At 49.8% G+C, this 20,267-nt stretch overlaps 1 long non-coding RNA gene across 1 annotated transcript; it reads left to right on the top strand.

The window, feature by feature from the left end:
• The first annotated feature begins 6,575 nt into the window (after window positions 1–6,575).
• Window positions 6,576–13,023, top strand: LOC311594968. The gene is made up of 3 exons (XR_014778264.1): window positions 6,576–7,392; window positions 12,412–12,515; window positions 12,616–13,023. It is a non-coding gene; the product is annotated as an uncharacterized lncRNA (long non-coding RNA).
• Window positions 13,024–20,267: the final 7,244 nt, after the last annotated feature.

Here is a 20,267-nt window from a genome sequence, read left to right as displayed (position 1 = left end):
GCCTCGAACTCACAGCTGATCTACCTGCCTCTGCCTCCCTGAATGCTGGGATTACAGGCATGTGCCAACTGAGCTTGGCTTTGAAGATATATTTATTTAATATCCATTTAGTCATTGCTAAAGACGCTTGTTAATGGGGCTGAGGAGACCATGCCTGCAAGAGGACCCAACTCAACTCCCAGTACCCACATGGAAATCCGGGCACGGTTATGAAGTTGTGATCCCAAGGCTGGGGACATAGAAACAGGTGGATCCCTGGGATTCCCAGGCCAACGAGCTTAGCCACTTTGCCAAGCTCCTGGTCCCAGTGAGGAACTGTGTCTCAAAAGTCAAGGCGAGTTGGCTCCTGAGGAACAACACCATGCCTTGTCCAAGCAGTCATGGACTGTGACCTCTGACACTATTAGCAAAACAAATATTAGAGTTTTCGTAGCAGTGATGGAAATGCCTGACTTGAGAGAGGGGAGATGTGTTTGGGATCATGGCTTCAGGGGGTTGAGTCCACTGTAGTGGAGAGGGCCTCCGAGCTGAGCTGCTCCTTGGGGACCATGTTTGTGCTCCCCTCCTGAGGGGATGCTGCCTCTCACACTCACTGTGTGTCTGCCCCCTCCTGTCAGTCCTCTCTGGAGATGCCCCCAGCTGTCTGTCATATTTAGGGCTGGCAGGAAAAGTCAGATTCCAGCATCCCACGCTGACCCGATGGAAAGCCATAGGAGTAAACAGGGTACTCCTCCACTTTCTGTAAACAGTAGCTTTTCTTTTCTTTTAGAATGATGTTTATAGTTTTTTCAGTTTCGACAAATAAGTTTTATCACCAATCTGTCATTGGTAGGAATGAAACCCAACAGGTCCCTAGTGAGCAAGTTAAAACAAACTTTTAATAAACAACTACCTAAAAAGATTAACTCTAAGGGAAGGTGGTGCATGAAAATGCCTCAAAGGATTGGGGGTGTGTGTGTGGAGAGAAATAAAACAAAAACCCAAACACAAATAATTAAGATGCAAAACAAAATAAAAGTTAAATAAAAAGCTATATCATATGGGGAAAATTTTACCATACAACCAAACTCTCAACACTGGTTGTGCTCCAAATCAATAGAGGCTCCAGATCCCAGGCCAGAAACAAAATAAAACAAAAATCCAAATGGTCATGAGGGAGGCAGGGGGATGAGGAGTTGGAAGTCATCCTCAGAAACATTAAGTCTGGGGCCAGCTTAGAGTGCATGACGCCCCTCAGAGAAAGAAAGAAAGAAAGAAAGAAAGAAAGAAAGAAAGAAAGAAAGAAAGAAAATGGCAACAAAGCGCCTGCCTATTAGGGAGTCGGGTGTGCCCGGAATTGTCTGAAAAAAGACTTCTCTATAGACTCAGGAACCCGTGGAGATTGGTTCATTGTGTGGCGTGCCCTCTCCACCTAAGTGCCCAGGGTTCCAGGTAGAGACTCCCAGGCTTCCAGAGCTGCTGGGATCCCAGGGATGTTGGTGTCTGGGGAGGACTCCCTGCTGGCCCTGTGCTCCCTGACCAGAGAGCGGGTCTCCTCCTGACATCAAGGAGATGCTGGGCTCTGCGTCCTTTGCTTCGGGCAGCGGTGAGGTGATGGTAGAATGGGACACAGTGGGGGGCGGGGTGCTGAGGTTCTTCTTCCGTCTTGACTGTATCCCAGGGCAGGTGTTGACACTTACATGGCGTAGCAAAGGAAACACAGGCTCAGAGAGGTCTAGGCCCCCACACAGGCACATGTGAAGAGCTAGCTTCAGGAGCCAGCTCTTTTCCCACGCTGCTCCAGGCAGTGGGATGCAGCCGCAGAAGGACACCTGGGCTTTGGATTTGGTGAGCCAGCTGCCTTTCTGAGTGCTGGAGTTCAGAGAACTTTTGTGGCCTAGTGCACCCTACCCTCATCACTTGCTGTAGGCAAGGGACATAGGACAGTTATTATACCTTTGGTTGGCCTAGGAGCTACTTCTGAGCTGAAAGGAAGCTATGCTGATCTTTTTTAAAATTTAATTTTATTTATTTATTCAGATTACATCTCAGTTGTTATCCCCTCACTTTTATCTCCCTGTTCCGCCCTCCCTCCCTCTTTCACCCCTTTCCCCTCCCCTAGGTCTGTGACAGAAGGGGACCTTTTTTCCCACCATATGGTTACCAGGTCAAATCTCATCCTGGTAGCCTTTCTGTTCTTTCTCTGAGTGCCACCAGGCCTCCCCACCAAGGGGAAGTGGTCAAATATGGGGCATCAGAGCTTATGTCAGAGTCAGTCCCTGCTCTCCACTCAACTGTGGAGAATGTCCTGTCCACTGGCTAGATCTGAATAGGGGTTCAATGTTTACAGCTTGCATTGTCCTTGGTTGGTGCAGTAGTTTGAGCAGACCCCCGCTGGGTTCAGATCCGCCCATCATGATGCTTTTCCTGTGGGTTTCTATGACCCTCTGGATCCTTCCTTCTATTTCCCTTCTTGTAGAGCTGGACATTCTAGCCAGGGCAGGGCAGGTTAGTGATATCTGGCGTCCTCTAGTGGACAATGAGAGAAAAGCTCTCTCTTCTTCCAAGCTGGTGTCCAGACTAAGATAAAAATTATCATCATAATGGCCCCATTCAATTTTCACAGGCAAGCACTTTACATGAATATAATACCTGCACAATCACCCCGCGCATTATCACCACATTACAGAAATAATCAAGGATGGAGTAATGACACCATCTACATCCCCCACCAACCCCACTTCCCACACCCCACCCCACCCACCTGGGGTGGTCCCCAACACCTGAAAGCAACTTCCAAGGCCTTTTAGTTAGAAACCCTTGGAGTTGAGAAGAGACCACTAGTAAGGGACGCTCCTGGGCTAGGAGAGGTGCCAGGGGCTGGACTTGGAAGTAAATATGGAAGATTCTGGATCTCTTAAGCTCTCCACACCCCCCCCCCCTTACACAGCTCCTTCTAGGAGTGCACATAGCCACATAGCTTATAAAATCTGCAAAAGCAAGGCATTTTGCTTGCAGTTGTCTACAATTTTGAGCGTAACTGTCACTGAGGCAAGGGCTTAATGCCAAAGAGGACCAATGGTGGGGGCCAGACTGTGTCAGATGTACTCCCCTCACCCAGCACCTCCAAAACCACGGCAGTGGGCTTCCCTGGGTACCCTTGGGAAGCAAGCATGTTTGCTGAAGGCACTGCCAGGTGTCCACTGCTCCTGGAGAGGGTGATTTCAGTGACTCAGCTGCCATTGCATGGATGCAGTGTGCTTAGCCTGATGTGGGGGAGCGGCTGGGCCCTAGGCTTGGGCACAGGGAGGGGTTACACAGGTGTGAGGGTTGCTGCATCCAGCTGCTCTGTGCCCTTCGCTGAACAGTGAAGAGGCCGTTCCACCGAAGAGAAAACTAGAGTCTAGCCGCCGGCTGGATAGTGGCGGGGCCACGGAAGGTGCAGCCATCCAGCTGTTTCCTTTGCCAGCTCTGGACTTTCCCCTTCAGAAAAATGTCAACAATCCCAGACAGCCTGCGGCTAGCCCTGGCTGTCCATCACATCCTCCAAGTGCGCCTCAGGTCCCAGCGCCCCACAAGCCTGTGCGTGGGAATAACTGTTATTTCCATTTGACAGATGGGGAGGTGGTGAGCCCAGAAAGACGAAGCTGCTTAACCGGCAATCCAGAGGCCACCACTGGGATCCCAGCTTCCCATAACACCCTGCTATCCTGGTGCGGGCTGTGAAACTCATTTTGACCAGCAGGGGGTGGCATACCCCAAGAGATAACACCTCGCACCCAGTATTGCAGCCAGCAGAATTCACTGATTGGTGAAGTATCAAGCCTTCAGCCTTAGCTCCATCCCAGACTCCAAGAGCACCTGGGGAGCAAGGAGAGAGCTGCACATAACTGAGAGGCATCCGGCTTCCCGGCAAGCTGAGGGTACACAGCCAGAGCAGTGCCATGCCTTCTAACACTGAAAGAGACGCCTCTCTGCACCTCCTAAGGGAACTGTGCCATAGCACCGTTCAGCCCCAGGTGGCGCTGTTTAGCCAGCAAACAGAGCTACCCAGGGCGGGGCGGGGCCAGAGGTTGCAACCTGCTTCCCGGCCTACAAAAGACAGCCTGGCAAGATCAGAATCACGAATGTTCATGCAGTAACAGACACGATGAGAAATCTCCACAGCTGCCCCGTCAGTGCTCACTCACGTAACAGCCACCAGCTGCCTGTGGGCATCCAGCCCTGGAACTGTGGCTGGTCCTAATTTAAATGTGCTGTTACTGTGAAGTGTGTGCACATGAGTACAAAATCCAAGCTGTGTGTCTATCTGTCTGTCTGTCCCTCCGTCTCTCCCTCTTCCACCTATCTCTGTCACACACACACACACACACACACACACACACACACACACACACACGGGGATTGAACTTTTCACCTCGTGCTCGATCACTACACTCCAGACCTGTAGCATGAGTTGGTATGAGAGAGTTCTGAGTGAATGGTGGTAGTGGCCGCGCAGCACACACTTAGAAGGTGTGCTTGCTGCCTGGTAGTTCAGCACATACTATACCAACCGAGGTGAAAGGTCTACACGGTGAGAGAATTCCCAGCAAGTGATGGGCAATAAAATAAAGGAGAGACTGAGCTGGTGTGTGCTCCCTGAGAGTGCGCTTGGCATTCCCCTAGCCTCTCAACACTCTGGCCTTGATTCCCCTAACACCTTGAAAATGTTAGTAAGAGACACCGAACCAAAGAGGGAAGGGGAGGGGCTCTGTGATTTAAATATATCCGTGTGAAAGCCTGGAAGGCTGCCCTTCCTCAGCAGGTCACAAACCCACGGAGCCAACAGGGAAGGTCAGAAACCTGCCTTTAATTTCTCACAACTCTAGGGGTCAGGCAGGGGACCTGCTGGGGGGAGGGGCATTGTTCAGATCAAATATGGGTTGTGTGTGCATATGTGGGGAGGAGGGAGTCCTGCTCACTAGGGCCTGCTGGAGGGTGAAGGGAGGCAACAGCTGGCATGGGATATGGACTCCCAAGGGCTGAGGTTGAAGTTTTCAGGCGAACCCCAGAAACAGAGAGGTGTACATCGCTCAAGGTCAAAACTGAGAGAGGCCTCTAAGTGTAGCCATCTCTGTGGGACCCACTCCAGTGGGTGATGGCTGCAGAGAACTGGGAAGCAGTCAGGCCGGGGGGACTTGGAGTGACCCCTCATCTTCTTCATCACAGCTACCTGGACCCCACTTAGGGCATGAGGAGAGAGCTAGAGAAATACACCAACTTAGGTCTAAACCCAAGTTGGGGTTCCATTCATATCCTGGACATTTCCCCCCCCCCTTTGCTCCCCTCGCACTGGGGGGGGGGTCTCATGTAGCCATTCTGGCATTGAATTGGCTATGTAGCCAAGGATGGCCTTGAACTTCTGATCCTCTTGCTGCCACCTCCCCGAGTGCTGCGATTACACTCGTGGGCCATCATGCCCTGTTCATGCAGGGCTGGGAATCGAACTCATGGCATCGTGCATGCTAGGCAAGCACTCTACCAGTTGAGCTACATCCCTAGCCCAAGACATCCTTATGTCTATATGGACATTGTATTTGCAAAGTAAGCTGATGTTGCATAGGTGCTGTGTTCCCATTCTACATGGTCCCCATGGGGAGGAGAGGTGACAGTGGCTCTAGGGGAGGGAGAGAGAGAAACAGAGACAGGGAGAGACTAGGATGATACCACAAAGGGCTGAGGCCTGGGTTCACTCAGAAGCAGCACAAGATCTTTTCTAGCACACTATATTGACCTGGGAGACACCCCCCCCCCAATTAAGATCAATATATACTTAGGGGAGCAAAGTGACATTGCTCTAGCAACGTAGAGAGTGGACTCATTTTGGTACGTCTGCCACAAAGGCTTGCCTTTCTTAGCACAGGGTGGGGGGCTGAGATGCCGGCCCACTGCGTGTCCAGATTCACTGCGTGTCCAGAAGAGAAAACAAGTTCAGAGACAGTTGCCAATCTCCACCCCTCTGCCCTTCGGGGCTCCTGAAAGAACAGCTCCTGTGCTCTCAGTTCAGCAGGGTGGCCAGAGGGAGTGGTCCCCCCCCCCCCCCCCCCGAGAGAGACGAGTTGTGCCTCACTCGCCCCCCCGCCCCCCCCCAGAGAGACAAGTTGTGCCTCACCCGCCCCACCACCCCCCTCCCCCCGGAGAGAGACGAGTTGTGCCTCACCCGCCCCCCCCGCCCCCCCCCCGGGAGAGAGACGAGTTGTGCCTCACCCGCCCCCACCACCCCCCCCCCCCGGGAGAGAGACGAGGTGTGCCTCACCCGGCCCCCCCCCCCCCGGGAGAGAGACGAGTTGTGCCTCACCCGCCCCCCCCCGCCCCCCCCCGAGAGAGACGAGGTGTGCCTCACCCGCCCCCCCCCGCCCCCCCCCGAGAGAGACGAGGTGTGCCTCACCCGCCCCCCCCGCCCCCCCCCGAGAGAGACGAGGTGTGCCTCACCCGCCCCCCCTGCCCCCCCCCCAGAGAGACGAGGTGTGCCTCACCCGCCCCCCCCCCCGGAGAGAGACGAGGTGTGCCTCACCCGCCCCCCCCCCGCCCCCCCCCCCCCCCCGGGAGAGAGACGAGGTGTGCCTCACCCGCCCCACCCCGCCACTCATTGCTTCTGGCTCCTCATTTTTCAAATGGGGAGAATCCGTGAACTTCTCTCACTGGTGGCCATGGAAGTGACTGATCACTTCAAGTGATCATCCGAGGTCTTGCGAAGAGGTGCGTGGTACTGTCCCTGTCCTCAGAGGTCAACTGGAGAAGGTCAGAATGGAGCCCTGCCCCCCTCAGCTGAGACTGAGGTCTTGTGTTAGCAGAAGGAAGGTGAGAGAGGCTGCACCAGGAGAGGTTCGAGGCCTAGTCTGGGTTGAGTGGGAATGGGGGGGCGGGGAGTCCAGCACGGTGGGGGCAGACACACCTGTATGTGCGCAGACGTGTAGACAAAGAGCACCCGGGGTAGGTGGCAGGGTCCTGCGTCCCACAACAAACAGCGGAAATTCCAAGGGATTCATGTTTGCTGGGCAGGAGCTGGCGCTGGTTTGCATGCTTGTCCTTGGCAAGGTCAGACTGAAAGAGGGGGAAAAAAGACCCGCTGATTGAAAACAGATTCCTGGGAGGAAGTATTCCAGGCTGGCGTGAGACTATGGCTTGCAGCCTCTGGCCCCATCCCACCCATTCCCCGGCCGTGACGCAAGGCTGGCTGGAGCAAGGCTTTCTTCCTGGCTCTTCACAAGGGCCCTGTTGGCAGAGGACGAGGCTTCTGCCATTCCTGCCCGCGTGCCGGAGTAAGCACTGAGCTTCAAACGCGGATGGTCAGACTACGGACCCTTGGCCATGCTAACTGCTCCCATTGACCTTGGCTTCCACCCCAGAGAGACTGCCCTTGTTTCCCAGGTGAGCCACTGTGTTGAGAAAAGTTAAGCAGGGACCCTTGGGGCTTGCAGGCCATCAGTCTAGCCTAATGGGTAGGTTTCTGGGACAGTGGCTTTATCCTTGGCGTGGGGTGCAGACAGGTTGGCTTGTGGTAAAAAGGAAGAAGACATTGTAGGTACACTGTGATGTGAGGGCAGTACGCTGTAGGGACACTTGACTGGTGCTAAACTCAGATTTAGGGGCTGCTTGTTACAGCAGCATGACCTAGTTTATCCTAACATATAAATCATGATAAACTAAGGTGTGTGCTCTCTGTCTCTATGTCTCCCTCTGTCTGTCTCTCTCCATCTGTGTTTGTGTTGTGTTGTGTTGTGTTGTATAGTGTGTGGGTACACAAGTAGGGGCCAGAGGTCAGCATCAGGTGTCTTCCTCGATCACACTCCATCTTCATTTGTGAGGCAGAGTCTCTCACAGAACCTGAAGCCCGCCATTTGGGCTAGGCTAGCTTGACAGCGAGCCATTGGGATCTGCCTATCCCTGGTTTCGAATGCTGGAGTTGCAGGTGTGTGTCATCACCTTTGGAGTTTTCACGTGGCCTGTGAGGATGGGACTTGGGTCCTCATGCTTGCATGGCAAGAGCTCTCCCCCACTGAGCCATCTCCCAGACTGATGGTGCATGCTCTTTGGAATACTAAGACTTACCCCCTTCCTCTTAGGAGTGCTGGGGAGATGGCTCAGTGGGTAACAGTGACTGCTGCATGAGCACGAGGCTTGGGTTCAGATCCCCAGGGTCCCTGAGAAAAGCCAGGCTCAGTGTCACTTATTTGAAACACTGGCAGTGGCGCGGCGGGGGGTGGGGGGTGGGGTGGGGGTGGGCAGTCAGTCTCGCTGAAACAGTAAGCTGTGGATCCAGTGAGAGACCATGCCTCAAAAAATGACAAGTGGCTGGGCACGGTGCACGCCTGTAATCCCAGCACTCGGGAGGCAGAGACAGGTGGATCACTGTGAGTTTGAGGCCAGCCTGGTCTACAAAGTGAGTCCAGGACAGCCAAGGCTAACACAAAACAAAACAACACTACAACAAAGACAAGTAGAGAGTAATAGAGAAAAACGTCTGATGTCAACCTCTGGCTTCTACACATGCTCCTGTGTATACTCAGCACATGTACACACACACACACACACACACACACACACACACACACACACACACACACACACGGGAGTTTTCTGTGTCCTAGCAATTGAAGTGTGGGCTTCACCCACAAGGAGAATGTTCTGCACCCTGAACTGTATCCAGCCCACCTGGGTACAGTTTCATTTTCAAAAGTACAGTTCAGCAGGACTAAGTACATTGTGTTCAGCCCCTACCATCATCCAGCCACAGAACTCTTTCTTCCACAAAACTGAAACATCGTATCCATCAAATAACTACTCTGCCTCTGTCCTTACCCAGGGCCTGGCAATCACATTTTTAATCTTTGTGAACTGGACTATTTAAAAAAAAACTTCATTTAACTGGAATTATCCAGTGTTTGGGGTTTTTTGTGATTAATTCATTTCACTTAGCAGAATGTTTTAGCATGAGTCAGAATTTCCCTATTTTTCAAGACAGAGTAATATTCCATTGTACAGACATACCACATTTTGATTGTCTATTCATTGGACATTGGGCATTTGGGTAGCTTCCATGGTTTAGCTTTTTAAACATGGTACAGCTTTTTAAATATTTAAAAATGTGTGTGTGTGTGTGTGTGTGTGTGTGTGTGTGTGTATGTAGGGTACTAGCCAAGAAGTCAGTTACAAGTCTAGTCTCTAGGCGTGGCTCTAGCTTGCTATGCATCTTTGAGTAGGTAGATGACTTCCTGACCTGATGCCAGCTGCCCTCACCTACCTGCCTGCTCTCTGCAGCATACAGAAGGCCAGCTGAGGCCACAGTGCGATAGCTCTCAGCAAAGAAGCCACCACAGGAGACTGTTACTGTTATTGCTCAGTGGGGGAGAGGCCAGTGGCTTCCCAGAGGCATGAGTCATTTCTGGTGGGATTCCAGGCATCAGGAGAGGCTGTTCTGGGCAGCAGAATCCAAATTCCACACAGAGCAGGGGCCCTGACCCTGAGCCCTTGGGGGAGCCACACCCTCTCTCCCGGGCCACTGCCACTATGAAGAAGAGTCTGTGGATGTCAGAAGCATGCAAGTTCTTAGGGATAGAGCCTCCAGCCCCACTGTTGCACATAACTGTTAAGGAGGCTCAGAGAGGGTGATGTACCTGCTCAGAGTTGCACAGCCAAAGAAACTGGACCGGATGAGGAAACCTCAGACACACCCATGTCTCAATGGCTCCCACTTAGTACCAGTGTTAGGAAGAAGACTTCAGAGGTGAAGTCTGCACTGGAGCCGTGGAACAAGAGGAAAGAGTGGCCTCATGGCCCCAGAAACAGGCTGGGCATTCCTTTGTGTTTCAGGGACTTTGGTCTGACGACTGGTCGACTCAGCCATCTGTTTACCTTCCCACGTCTTGGTTAACATGGAGACTGCTCAAAACCACAGCAAAGTGACTGAGCCTTTCCCACATCCGTGGCACGGAACTGAGCTGTCCCTCACAGGCTCACATGCCAGCCCTTCCATAAGCCTGGAGCCAGAGCTCCGCCATCCCAAGCCATTTCCAAAGTCGTAAATGAGAGCAGGCAAGAGCTTTGCTCAGAACCCAGGCAGGGGGCTGTGAAATGTGTTCACAGGCTACAGGCTCTGTGCCTCCTTGGAGCTGTGGCATCTCTGCTCTCTGTGCCCATCATCCAGGTGGGAAAACCAAGGCTTAGAACAGCATTGTGACATGTTGGCCAGAGCGGGGGTTGGAGTGAAAACCCACTGTGTCACGACTGGCCTTTGTCTGGTGCACACGATATAAGAAACAGCAGGGTGACAGGATCTGAGTGTCACCCTCTGCTCGGTGACAACCAAATATCCAGTGCTTGGAGCACACTGAGTTGCTTAACATAAAGACAAAAGGCCAAAACTAAACCCAAAGCAACACTTAGTAATCAGGCCACAGTCGTTTGGAGCCTGACCTGTGATGACTATAAAACTTGCTGAGTTCTCTTTAATTTTTTTTAATTATATTTAAATGAGTTTATTTTGTGTGGTGATGGGGGCTCATACAATGCCACATGAGTGGAGGAACTGTGTGGGTCTCAGGAGTTGAAACTAGTTTGTTAAGCTTAGGGGGGCTCTTGCTTTGAAGGCAAATTAATGTGGACTGGAGACATGGTTCAGCAGCTAGGAGCACTTGCCGTTCTTGCAGAAGACCTGAGTTTGGTTCTTACAACCCACGTCAGACGGCTCACAACAACCTGGAGCTGTAGCTCCCTCTTCTGGCCTCTGTGGGTACGTGTGTGTGTGTGTGTGTGTGTGTGTGTGTGTGTGTGTGTGTGCGCGCGTGTGCACGTATGCACATATGCTCACACAGTCACACACAAATAAATAAAAATAAAACGAATCTTTAAAATATTTATTTTTGCCAGGCAGTGGTGGTGCACACCTTTAATCCCAGCACTCGGGAGGCAGAGGCAGGTGGATCCCCGTGAGTTCAGGACACCCAAGCCTAGACAGAGAAACCCTGTCTTGAAAAACAAAAAACAAACAAACAAACAAAAAACAAATAAAATATTTATTTTTAATGTATGTGCATACATGTATGTTTTCCCGTGTGAGCAGATGCACACACGTGTGTGTGTGTGTGTGTGTGTGTGTGTGTGTGTGTGTGTGTGTGTGCCCGCATGAGAGATCAACACCAAGTGTCATTCCTCAGGAACCATCCACCTTCATTTCTGAGACAGGTCTCCTCACTGAGACCTGAGGCTCAATGACTTGGTGATTGGCCGGCTGGCTAGTGGGTCCCAGGGATCCTCCCGTCTCCATCCCCCAGCCTTGAGACATTAGAGCTGGACCATCTTGACCAGCCTTTCAAAATTCAGATGCAGGGAGTAAACTGAGGTTCTCACACACAAGCAACAGCTACTGCCTGAGCTATCTCCCCAGAGTCTGGGCCTGATTTCTAATGACCATGGTCCTTACACAGATAGCCCTTCTCAAGAAAACAACTCCCATTGTAAAATTTGCTATTCAACAAAGGAGCAAGATACCCACGTGGTCCCTGGGATGCAGGCTTCTCACAGTAAAAATGAGTAACTTTTCCCTCCAGTCCCACCATTCTGGGAGGTGGGATGCTCTTATTGTGACCTGGCCTTCCCTCATCTGCTCCCCAGAGCAGAAGTAGGCAGTGTCTATGTGGTCACCATTCACAAGCCTAACACCTTCTCTCCTGGACAGATTTCCTGATCCAAGAAACACATAGGTGACCAGGCTTTCACTTCTCTGGGACGACGAATCTCCACCTGGTGACCAATCCACAGCTGGCTTCTGTTTGAGCCTCCTTTTGATGGCGGTCCAGCCTGACCAACTGGACACTCTGGCCCCATCACTACAGGAAGCTCCACAGCCGAAATCTGAGATTCACACTCAGAAGCTGGAGGTCCTCCGCTCTTAGTGAGCTGCTCTAGCTTAGAGTGATCCTTAAGTCCCATGCAGACGAATGGAAGGTCTGTCACCAGACTCTCCTCTGGCTGCTCTCTGTGCCCTGGGACACCCCCCTCAGTCCCCCTGCCCCCCTCCCCCCGCTCTTCTCTCTTACTGTGGACACTGCTCTCCCTGCCTCCCTTTCCCTGGTATTACCTATAACAGGGCTGGAGAGATGGTTAAGAGCACTGTCTGCTCTTCCAAGGGTCCTGAGTTCAATTTCCAGCAACCACATGGTGGCTCACAACCATCTAAAATGAGATCTGGTTTCCTCTTCTGGCCTGCAGGTGTACTGTAAACATAAATAAATAAATAAATAAATAAATAAATAACATTGTAAATTAAAAAAAACAGCGTCTAATGACTGCCGACAGCACATACAGTAACATGCTTGGCTTTACAATACATACAATATCATGTCTAACTTTCGCTCCCTCTGCTGCCTCTTTTTGCATCTCTGGGGTCAGCACTGGGACCTAATTGAGGTCGGCCAACTTCTTCTTATGCAGCTTCTTGATTCTGACAAATTAAGTACTGCAGAGTCTAACCATAGAGGCCCTGTCCTAGAAAAGTAAGTAAGAATTCACTTCTTTTCCTCATATAAGGACTGTCAACATTGACCCCTCAACACCAGCTTCCCCTTCTTGTAACTTTTTCTTCCTCTTGGTCAGAATGCATGGCCACTCTGAAGAGAAATGAGACCACCACAAGACAAACAACTGGACAATGGGCCTGGGCTCCTTCCTGGGACTTTAAGAAAAGCTCTTGAGGCCGTGGCTGTCAGGAGCAGAGAAACAATCTGGAGGTGACTACCCTATCTAGCTCTCTGGGGGGAAAACATATTGTAAAAAACATATGTGAATAAAGATTGTTTTGTTAATTTTTTAAAAAAGGTTAAAATGAAAATGAAAAAAAAATTGAGGGGGTGGCGGGTGTGGGAGTGGGGTGGGAAAGACAAGGCCCACGCCAGAAAGGTGAAGCGTAACAGAGAAGGCCTGGGCTGAGGCGCAGCGCTGTGCGACAGCTCGGACTCAAAGGCTGTATACCCAGGGTGACAGAGGCTCACCACTGAGGGCAGTACACGGATGTCAAACTGGAGAGTGCTCCTCTGTTCCAAACAATGGAATTCTCCTAAGATCTGCTCCAGACAACATTAGCAGTGACTGAATTCAGGAACAAAGATTGGGGTTTATCAAGATAATTACTTACTTTATTTTTTTTCACTAAGTCTGTCCAACTTAGAAGCTGAAGTCTTAACAAACATGCGTTTCACTAAGCGTCGTCTCAATGTTACACACACAAAAAAATTAAAACTAAGACCTGTTATTTCATCCTCAAGATGGTAAAACTGCCCTTCTGTGTGTTGACCTGCCTAAGCTTAGAGGCCTAAACCAATAAGGACGGAAGAGATTACTGATATTTTATTCCTTGTCCTCCGATGCAGCCAGGATGAAGAGGACAGTGACGAGGAGACCCCTCTCAAAGGCCCCCCAACTCTGAAAAAAGGTAGTTTGGTCTCATGAAATCTGTTGCCTTGGTCACCATGGAGATCCCAGAGGGGAAACTCTAAGGAGGCCACGTGCTACAAAGTGAAGGATCAGTAATTGCAGAAAAAAAAAATGTTCCCCAGATCACATGGTCATCAAGACCCTGATGTGTCCTAGCAGATGACACAAATGGTAGGAGGAAAATTAAGCCCCTGAAGAATATAACCCTTGAAGAATCTCTTCTGATCCTAACAGTTTAATGAGAAAAACCTCTTGACAGCAGGAAAACATAACACAAACAAAATACTTAGTATTAGGGGAAAAAAAAATCCCTTTCCTAGCTCCTCACTATAGCTCTCAACCTGACCGCATTCAACAAGAAGACTCGGTGGTCCTTCAGACCTACAGAGACACTTGATCAGGTGGCCCAGTTCAGCCCCTTGAAGCGGGGACCAGTGGGCTAACCCTGTGGGCACACTATGAACAGCTTCTGATTAGGAATTATCCAGGTGGAAAAAGACATCCTTTCAATATTCAGGCTCCCCTTTACCTGTGTCCCACCAGATCTTTTCTTGACTGCCATAAAAATCTTTCTAAGATGTTCTGTTTTGTCAAAACTACTTTGTCTGCCTCTGAGTGACGAGAAACCCGACCTTGTGCTTCATGTCCCCGCCCCCTGCCCCCTGCCCCCCCTTGTTACTGAAGAAGCCTCCCTCACAGCAGGGTTCACCACGCCCCCTAACCCTGGGCTTGCCTACGTGGCCTGATATTTTACTTCAGTTACCTCTTAATTCAGCTTAAGAGCCTCAGGCTCTAGAAGACCCCAATGGTCCCCCAAGTACACACTAACTGATCACCCCTCAGCCTGTCTCCCATCCTGATTCGCTCCTGCTTCATGGGGGTGGGGGGCTTCCAGGAAAAGTGAAGCAACCTCCACCATGGTACCAGAGTTTTCCTTCTCTCTTTTCTGATAGGTAGAGTTTCTCCGTCAGGCCTCGTGTACTGCTCTGTCCGTCCTTCTCACAGCTTGTACGTCCAGTCGTTTTTCTGGGAAATATCTGGCACGGCCATGCTTGGCCTCCATTGTCTCTCTAGTAGGATTTCATATTCTGCTCTGTATTTTTAGTCCCTGCCTTGTTCAAGGCTAGTCAAGTTGTTTCTTCCAGAATTTCTGGCTGGGACAATTTCCGGGCAACTTCTCCAGATAGGCTTGGACATTATTGGCTCCCACGGCCCCTTCCTTGCTGTTTTTTTTTTTTTCATCCTGCTTTGTATTTCCAGCCCCTGTTTACTTAACCTTCTGGTGTCGTTAGCTAGGTTTCTATTGCTGTGGTACAGCACTATGACCAAAAGCAACTTGGGGAGGAAAGGGTTTCACCTTACAGTGTAGAAGTCAACCATTGAGGGAAGCCAGGACAGGAACTAACCATGAGAACCTGGAGTCAGGAGCTGATGCAGAGGCTATGGAGGAGTGCTGCTTTCTGACTTGCTCTCTATAGCTTGCTCAGCCTGCTTTCTTACACACCCAGGACCACCAGCCCAGAGGTGGCACCACTCACAATGGCCAGGGCCCTCCCAAGTCAGTCATCAATCAAGAAAATGCCCTATAGATGTTCCCAGAGGCCAATGCTATGGAGGCATTTTTTGTTTGTTTGTTTGTTTTAAATTAAGATTTCATGGGGCAAGCCGGGCGTGGTGGCGCACGCCTTTAATCCCAGCACTCGGGAGGCAGAGGCGGGCGGATCGCTGTGAGTTTGAAGCCAGCCTGGTCTACAAAGTGAGTCCAGGACAGCCAAGGCTAACACAGAAAGACCCTGTCTCGAAAAACAAAAAACAAAAAACAAAACAAAACAAAACAAAATTTCATGGGGCTTGAGACATGGCTCAGCAGTTAAGAGCACTGACTGCTTTTCCAAAGGACACATGTTCAATCCCCAGTACCCACATGGCAGCTCACAACTGTCTATAAACTCCAGTTCCAGAGGATCCGGCGCCTTTGCACAGACAAGCAGGCAGAACACCAGTGCACATAAAAATAAATAAATCTTAGAAAAAATTTCTTCTTCCCAGATGATCCTAGCTGTGTCAAGTCAACATGAGAGCTAGCCAGCACAATTATTATCTTCCAGACTACATGGTATTAAAGTCTAGATTACACTGTCTCAGGTCACTGCCATCTAAGAGATTCAGCAATTAATTACCACCTGTCATGGCTATTATTGGCTGGCAACTTGACTACATCTGGAATTGACCGAAACCCAAGTGGCTGGATATGCCTGTGAGGCATTTTTTTTTTCTTAATTAAATCATTAGACGTGGGAAAATCCACCTTAAATCCACCTTAAATGTAGGCCACACTTTCTTTCTTTTTTTATTTATTTATTTATTGCATATACAGTGTTCTGACTGCATGTACACCTGCAGGCCAGAAAAGGGCATCAGATCACATTCTAGATGGTTGTGAGCCACCATGTGGTTGCTGGGAATTGAACTCAGGACCTCTGGAAGAGCAGGCAGCACTCTTAACCACTGAGCCATCTCTCCAGCCCCTGGGCCACACTTTCTGCTGGCAGCCTATATAAAGGACGTGGAAGAAGGAAGCTCTTGTTCTCTTCCTGTTTGTCCTTGCTCTTGTTAAGCTGACATTAGAGCCTACTTCTTCAGAGTTCCAACACACACTGAGGACCAGCTGAGACATCCAGCCTCGCGGGCTGAACAATGACTGGATTATTGCACCTTCAGCTGGGAGTTGGACCAGCTGGACTGCAGCCTGTCAGCCATTCTAATAATCCCTTTTATACAGAGAGATCCGTTCTATTAGTCACAATCCTTCAGACCAGTGCTTCTCAGTCTTCCTAATGCGTTCCTGGTGCTGTGGTGACCCCTTCCCCCCACCTACTATAAAATTATTTTGTGGCTACTTCATAACTGTACTTTTGCTACTGTTACGGATTATGATATTAATATCTGATATGTGACCCCTGTGAAAAGGTCATCCAATCCCCACAAGGGTCGTGACCACAGGTTGAAAACCTCTGCTCTAGACACTCCTGACTAATACACTGCCTCAGAGCTGTCAACCGTCACCACTATCTTCTCCCCGCTGAAGACCTCTCCATCTCCAGGTGGAGGGTCCACTGTCGGGCCTTCCACTTCTTGCAGTGGCCATTCCCTCCCCCTCTCTGGCATGCTTCCGGAGAATTCTATACCTTATTGTCTCTATTAGTTAATGTTCTAGTTTCGGTATTAACAAATTCCTGACCCCCCCCCAAAAAAGACCACCTTAAGGAGGGATGGTTTCTTTTGGCTCACTGTTTGGAAGTATAGTCCATCTTGGCAAGAAATTCATGGGGGGAAGGAGCTTGAGCTGGCTGCCATATTGTACCCATGGTCAGAGAGCAGAGGGGATGGATCTTGGTGCTTGGTGAGCCCTTATTTATTTATTTATTTATTTATTTTTAATGCAGTCTAGGATCTCAGCCCATGAAATGGTGTCACTCACACTTAGGACGGGTCTTCTCACTTTAAGGTAATCCCTCACATATATGCTCAGAAACATCTCTTTTTAGAGATTCTAGACCCTGTGACCCTAAAAATCAATATTAACCACCATCACTCCTCCCTTACCGTATCATTCTTAAAGCTGCAATGGTCCATCCCTCGGGGCACCTTTCCCCGAGGCTCATGACCATCTCGTGATACAAAATCCGTACTGTCCAACAATAAAAACTCCCAACATCTTTCAAAGTTCCGTCTCTGTCCAAAAGTATAAGTTCAAAGTCTTTTCTGAGACAGACAATCTCTTAACTTTGAGCCCTTGTACTTTGTTTGTTTGTTTGTTTGTTTGTTTGTTTAAGCCATGCACTTCCAACATACAAAGGCATAGAGTAAGCCTTTCCATTCCAAAGGAAGGGACAGGCACAGCACAAGGAAAGACTGGACCAAAGCTGAAATCCACCAGGGACAACACCAAACCCTGCAGCTCTGTGGTAAATACCTGGTGCTTATGATGCAAGTAACCTGGGCTCTCTGCCCTTCCAGCTTGGTTACCCGCACTCCCAGCCTCTCCATTGGGCCAGCTCCACCTTGCTTCTGCAGCTCTCCCTGTATGCCCTGTGGTTTTCTTATCTCCAACACTCTGGACTAGACTTTCACAGCTGTGTGTCCCAGGGCTCCTCAGAGCCTCCTTGCCGGGACTCCAACCCTGCCCTGCGCTTCCTCACTTGAGCAACCTTCTGGAACACCACAGCAAGACCCCCGCTTCCTTTCAATCCTGCATCTTCCATGATTTCGAGACCCTGGCACTACTGCATGGTGCAATACTAACTGGTTCTGCCGCCAAGTTAGGAAGGTGGACCACAGCCGCATTGGCCTCTGAGTGCTGACCCTGGTGAAACACTTCCTCAGTTGGTTTCTTGCAAATGAATTTGCATTTTCACAAGACAGAGCCTGGCATAATAGGGCCTTACCCTCAGGACACCTCCCCTCCCCGATCCCAGTGCTGAGTACCGGGCTTCTCTTTAAAGGTATTTGACTCCTTAGTAATCACCATGGCTTCCAAACCTGCCCTGTCTGTAACTCTAAGCTTGCTTCCACCTTTTCTTGCCAAAGGACTTATTTTTCATGTCTTGGGACTCCATTTAACCTTTTTTCCCCATTAGGAGAGAATTTAATTTTAAAAGTGTCACGTTCAACTGCAAGGATGTCAATTCAACATCACATTTAAACATGCCAAAGGAGAAGCCGTGTTGTCAAAATGCCCACTTAACCCCCCAGACGCCTCAAACCCACCCTTTGCTGACCTTCTATACCCCCTTTTTTCTTTCTTTCTTTCTTTCTTTCTTTCTTTCTTTCTTTTTTTTATTAAACAAGAGAAAGTAGACAGATACGTGTTGGTAAATGCTAACTGTCTGTATTCACAGAGAGACACAGTGCAATCTCTGAGCCCAATATACAGACAAAGGAAAAAAGCTAGAGCCTATTCACTATTACACAGGCTCCTAGCACCTTCCAGTGGAGCCAAGGGAGCTGGAGGGCTTCTCTTTTTTCCCCACCAAACACAGTGTTGGTTTTGAATCCACAGTTTTTAAGACAAGAAAGGATAAAAGTGAATTTAGAACAGAAAAATGGAGATTCTTTTCCTATTGTGTTTTGCTCAAAGGTATTCCCCCAAATAAGTTGAGAACCATGGTGTAAAGAGAGACCTCAAAACTGAGTGACTGAGCACATGAGAGGGGGAAGGAAATGACTACAACTTGTCCCCAGGGACTGGAGAAAATTAAAAAAATAATAATAATAAAATAAAATAAAATAAAAAAGGTTAGAATCCATCAGTCTTCTGTGCTAGTCATCCTCACCTTCATCCTACTCACCTTCCTCCCCTCTGTCATCTTTACCTTCATCCTCATCCTCATGCCTTTCCTCATCAATATCTTCCAACCCTTCCCCCCCCTCCTCCTCCTCATCTTCTGCCTCCCCTTCATCCTCATCCATATCAGGATAAATAGTACCACAAGGGATTTAGCCAGTATCATCTTTGATGACCCATCCTAACTCATCTGCACCTGCATCAGAGTGGCTCTCTGGTTCTTCCTGCTGCCACTTCCTGTTTCCATTTGATTTCTTAAAGTTTAATGTTTAGGCCAGGTGTGGTGACTCACGCCTTTAATCCCAGCACTTGGGAGGCAGAGGCAGCTTTGAGTTCAAGGCTAGCCTGGTCTACAAAGTGGGTCCAGGACAGCCAAGGCTACACAGAGAGACCCTGTCTGGAAAAAAAAAAAGAAAGAAAGAAAGAAAGAAAGAAAGTTTAATGTTTAGTTATGTGTGTCCGTGAGTGCTTATGGGAGCGAGAAGTGCCACCAGTCAGATCTCTTGGGGTTACAGGTGGTTGTGAGCTGCCTGACCTAGGTGTGGAGAATTGAACCCAGGTCCTCTGGAGGAGCAGAAGGGCTCTGAACCACTGAGCCATCACTCCAGCCCCTACTTGCATTTATTTAGGAAGGCAGAGATCAATTTGTTGTTTTTTTTTCCACAATGCCGAGTGTCTTTATTTTGGAAAGGCTTTATGTAATCACATTTCAAATGCAAGGGGCGGGGGACAAAGACAGTTTTGGGAACATCAGGGATCAATTTGTAATAGTCAAGTCTATCTGTCCACCACATGGGTCCTGGGAATTGAACTCTGGTTGTCGGTTTCCATGGCACCTGCCTTTTGTTCCATCTTTCTCTCCCTCTGATTGTGACATGGAAACCAGCAACCAGAGTTCAATTCCCAGGACCCATGTGGTGGACCGTGGTGGATTAGCGATGCTGACCAGGGTCTCACCGCCTCTACTCAGCTTCGCAGCTGCTCCGGAAGAAGAACGATGGTCTTTGCCACTTGTCACTGATTTGATCTTGCTGATCTGTCAAGGGGGAGACAGAGAGACAAAAGGTCAAAAAATGAAACGAAAAGTCCCACATCTTAACAACCAGGCTGCAACCAGCTGATGTTGGGCCCTCGGACACCTGGAGCCCGGTCCCAGTGACTCACAGAACCTTACTCCAATGCCCAACTCAAGAAAACAGCTCATCAAGTTTACTACTTAACAAGCTAACACCTGCCATCCTCCTGCGGCTCCAGGATCAGTTTACCCAGGACTCCTGCAATGCGAAGGCTGAGCTATGCCCTCTCAGCTGCCATGCCAGCCTGGCAGCAGTGTGGGGCCTCTCTCTGAGCACATACCTGCCGCTCTCTTGCAGGGAACTGCAACACACCTCTTTATCTTTTTGTAGCCCGGTGAATTTTTTTCACCACCCCCGTACCTGGCCTAACCTTGCATTTGGCTCAGCATACC

The sequence above is a fragment of the Acomys minous genome (assembly GCF_964271855.1).
Source record: "Acomys minous genome assembly, chromosome: 3".
NCBI classification, from domain to species: Eukaryota; Metazoa; Chordata; class Mammalia; order Rodentia; family Muridae; genus Acomys; species Acomys minous.
Note: the sequence above shows the minus strand (reverse complement) of the source record. Positions and strands in the feature narration are given on the sequence as shown.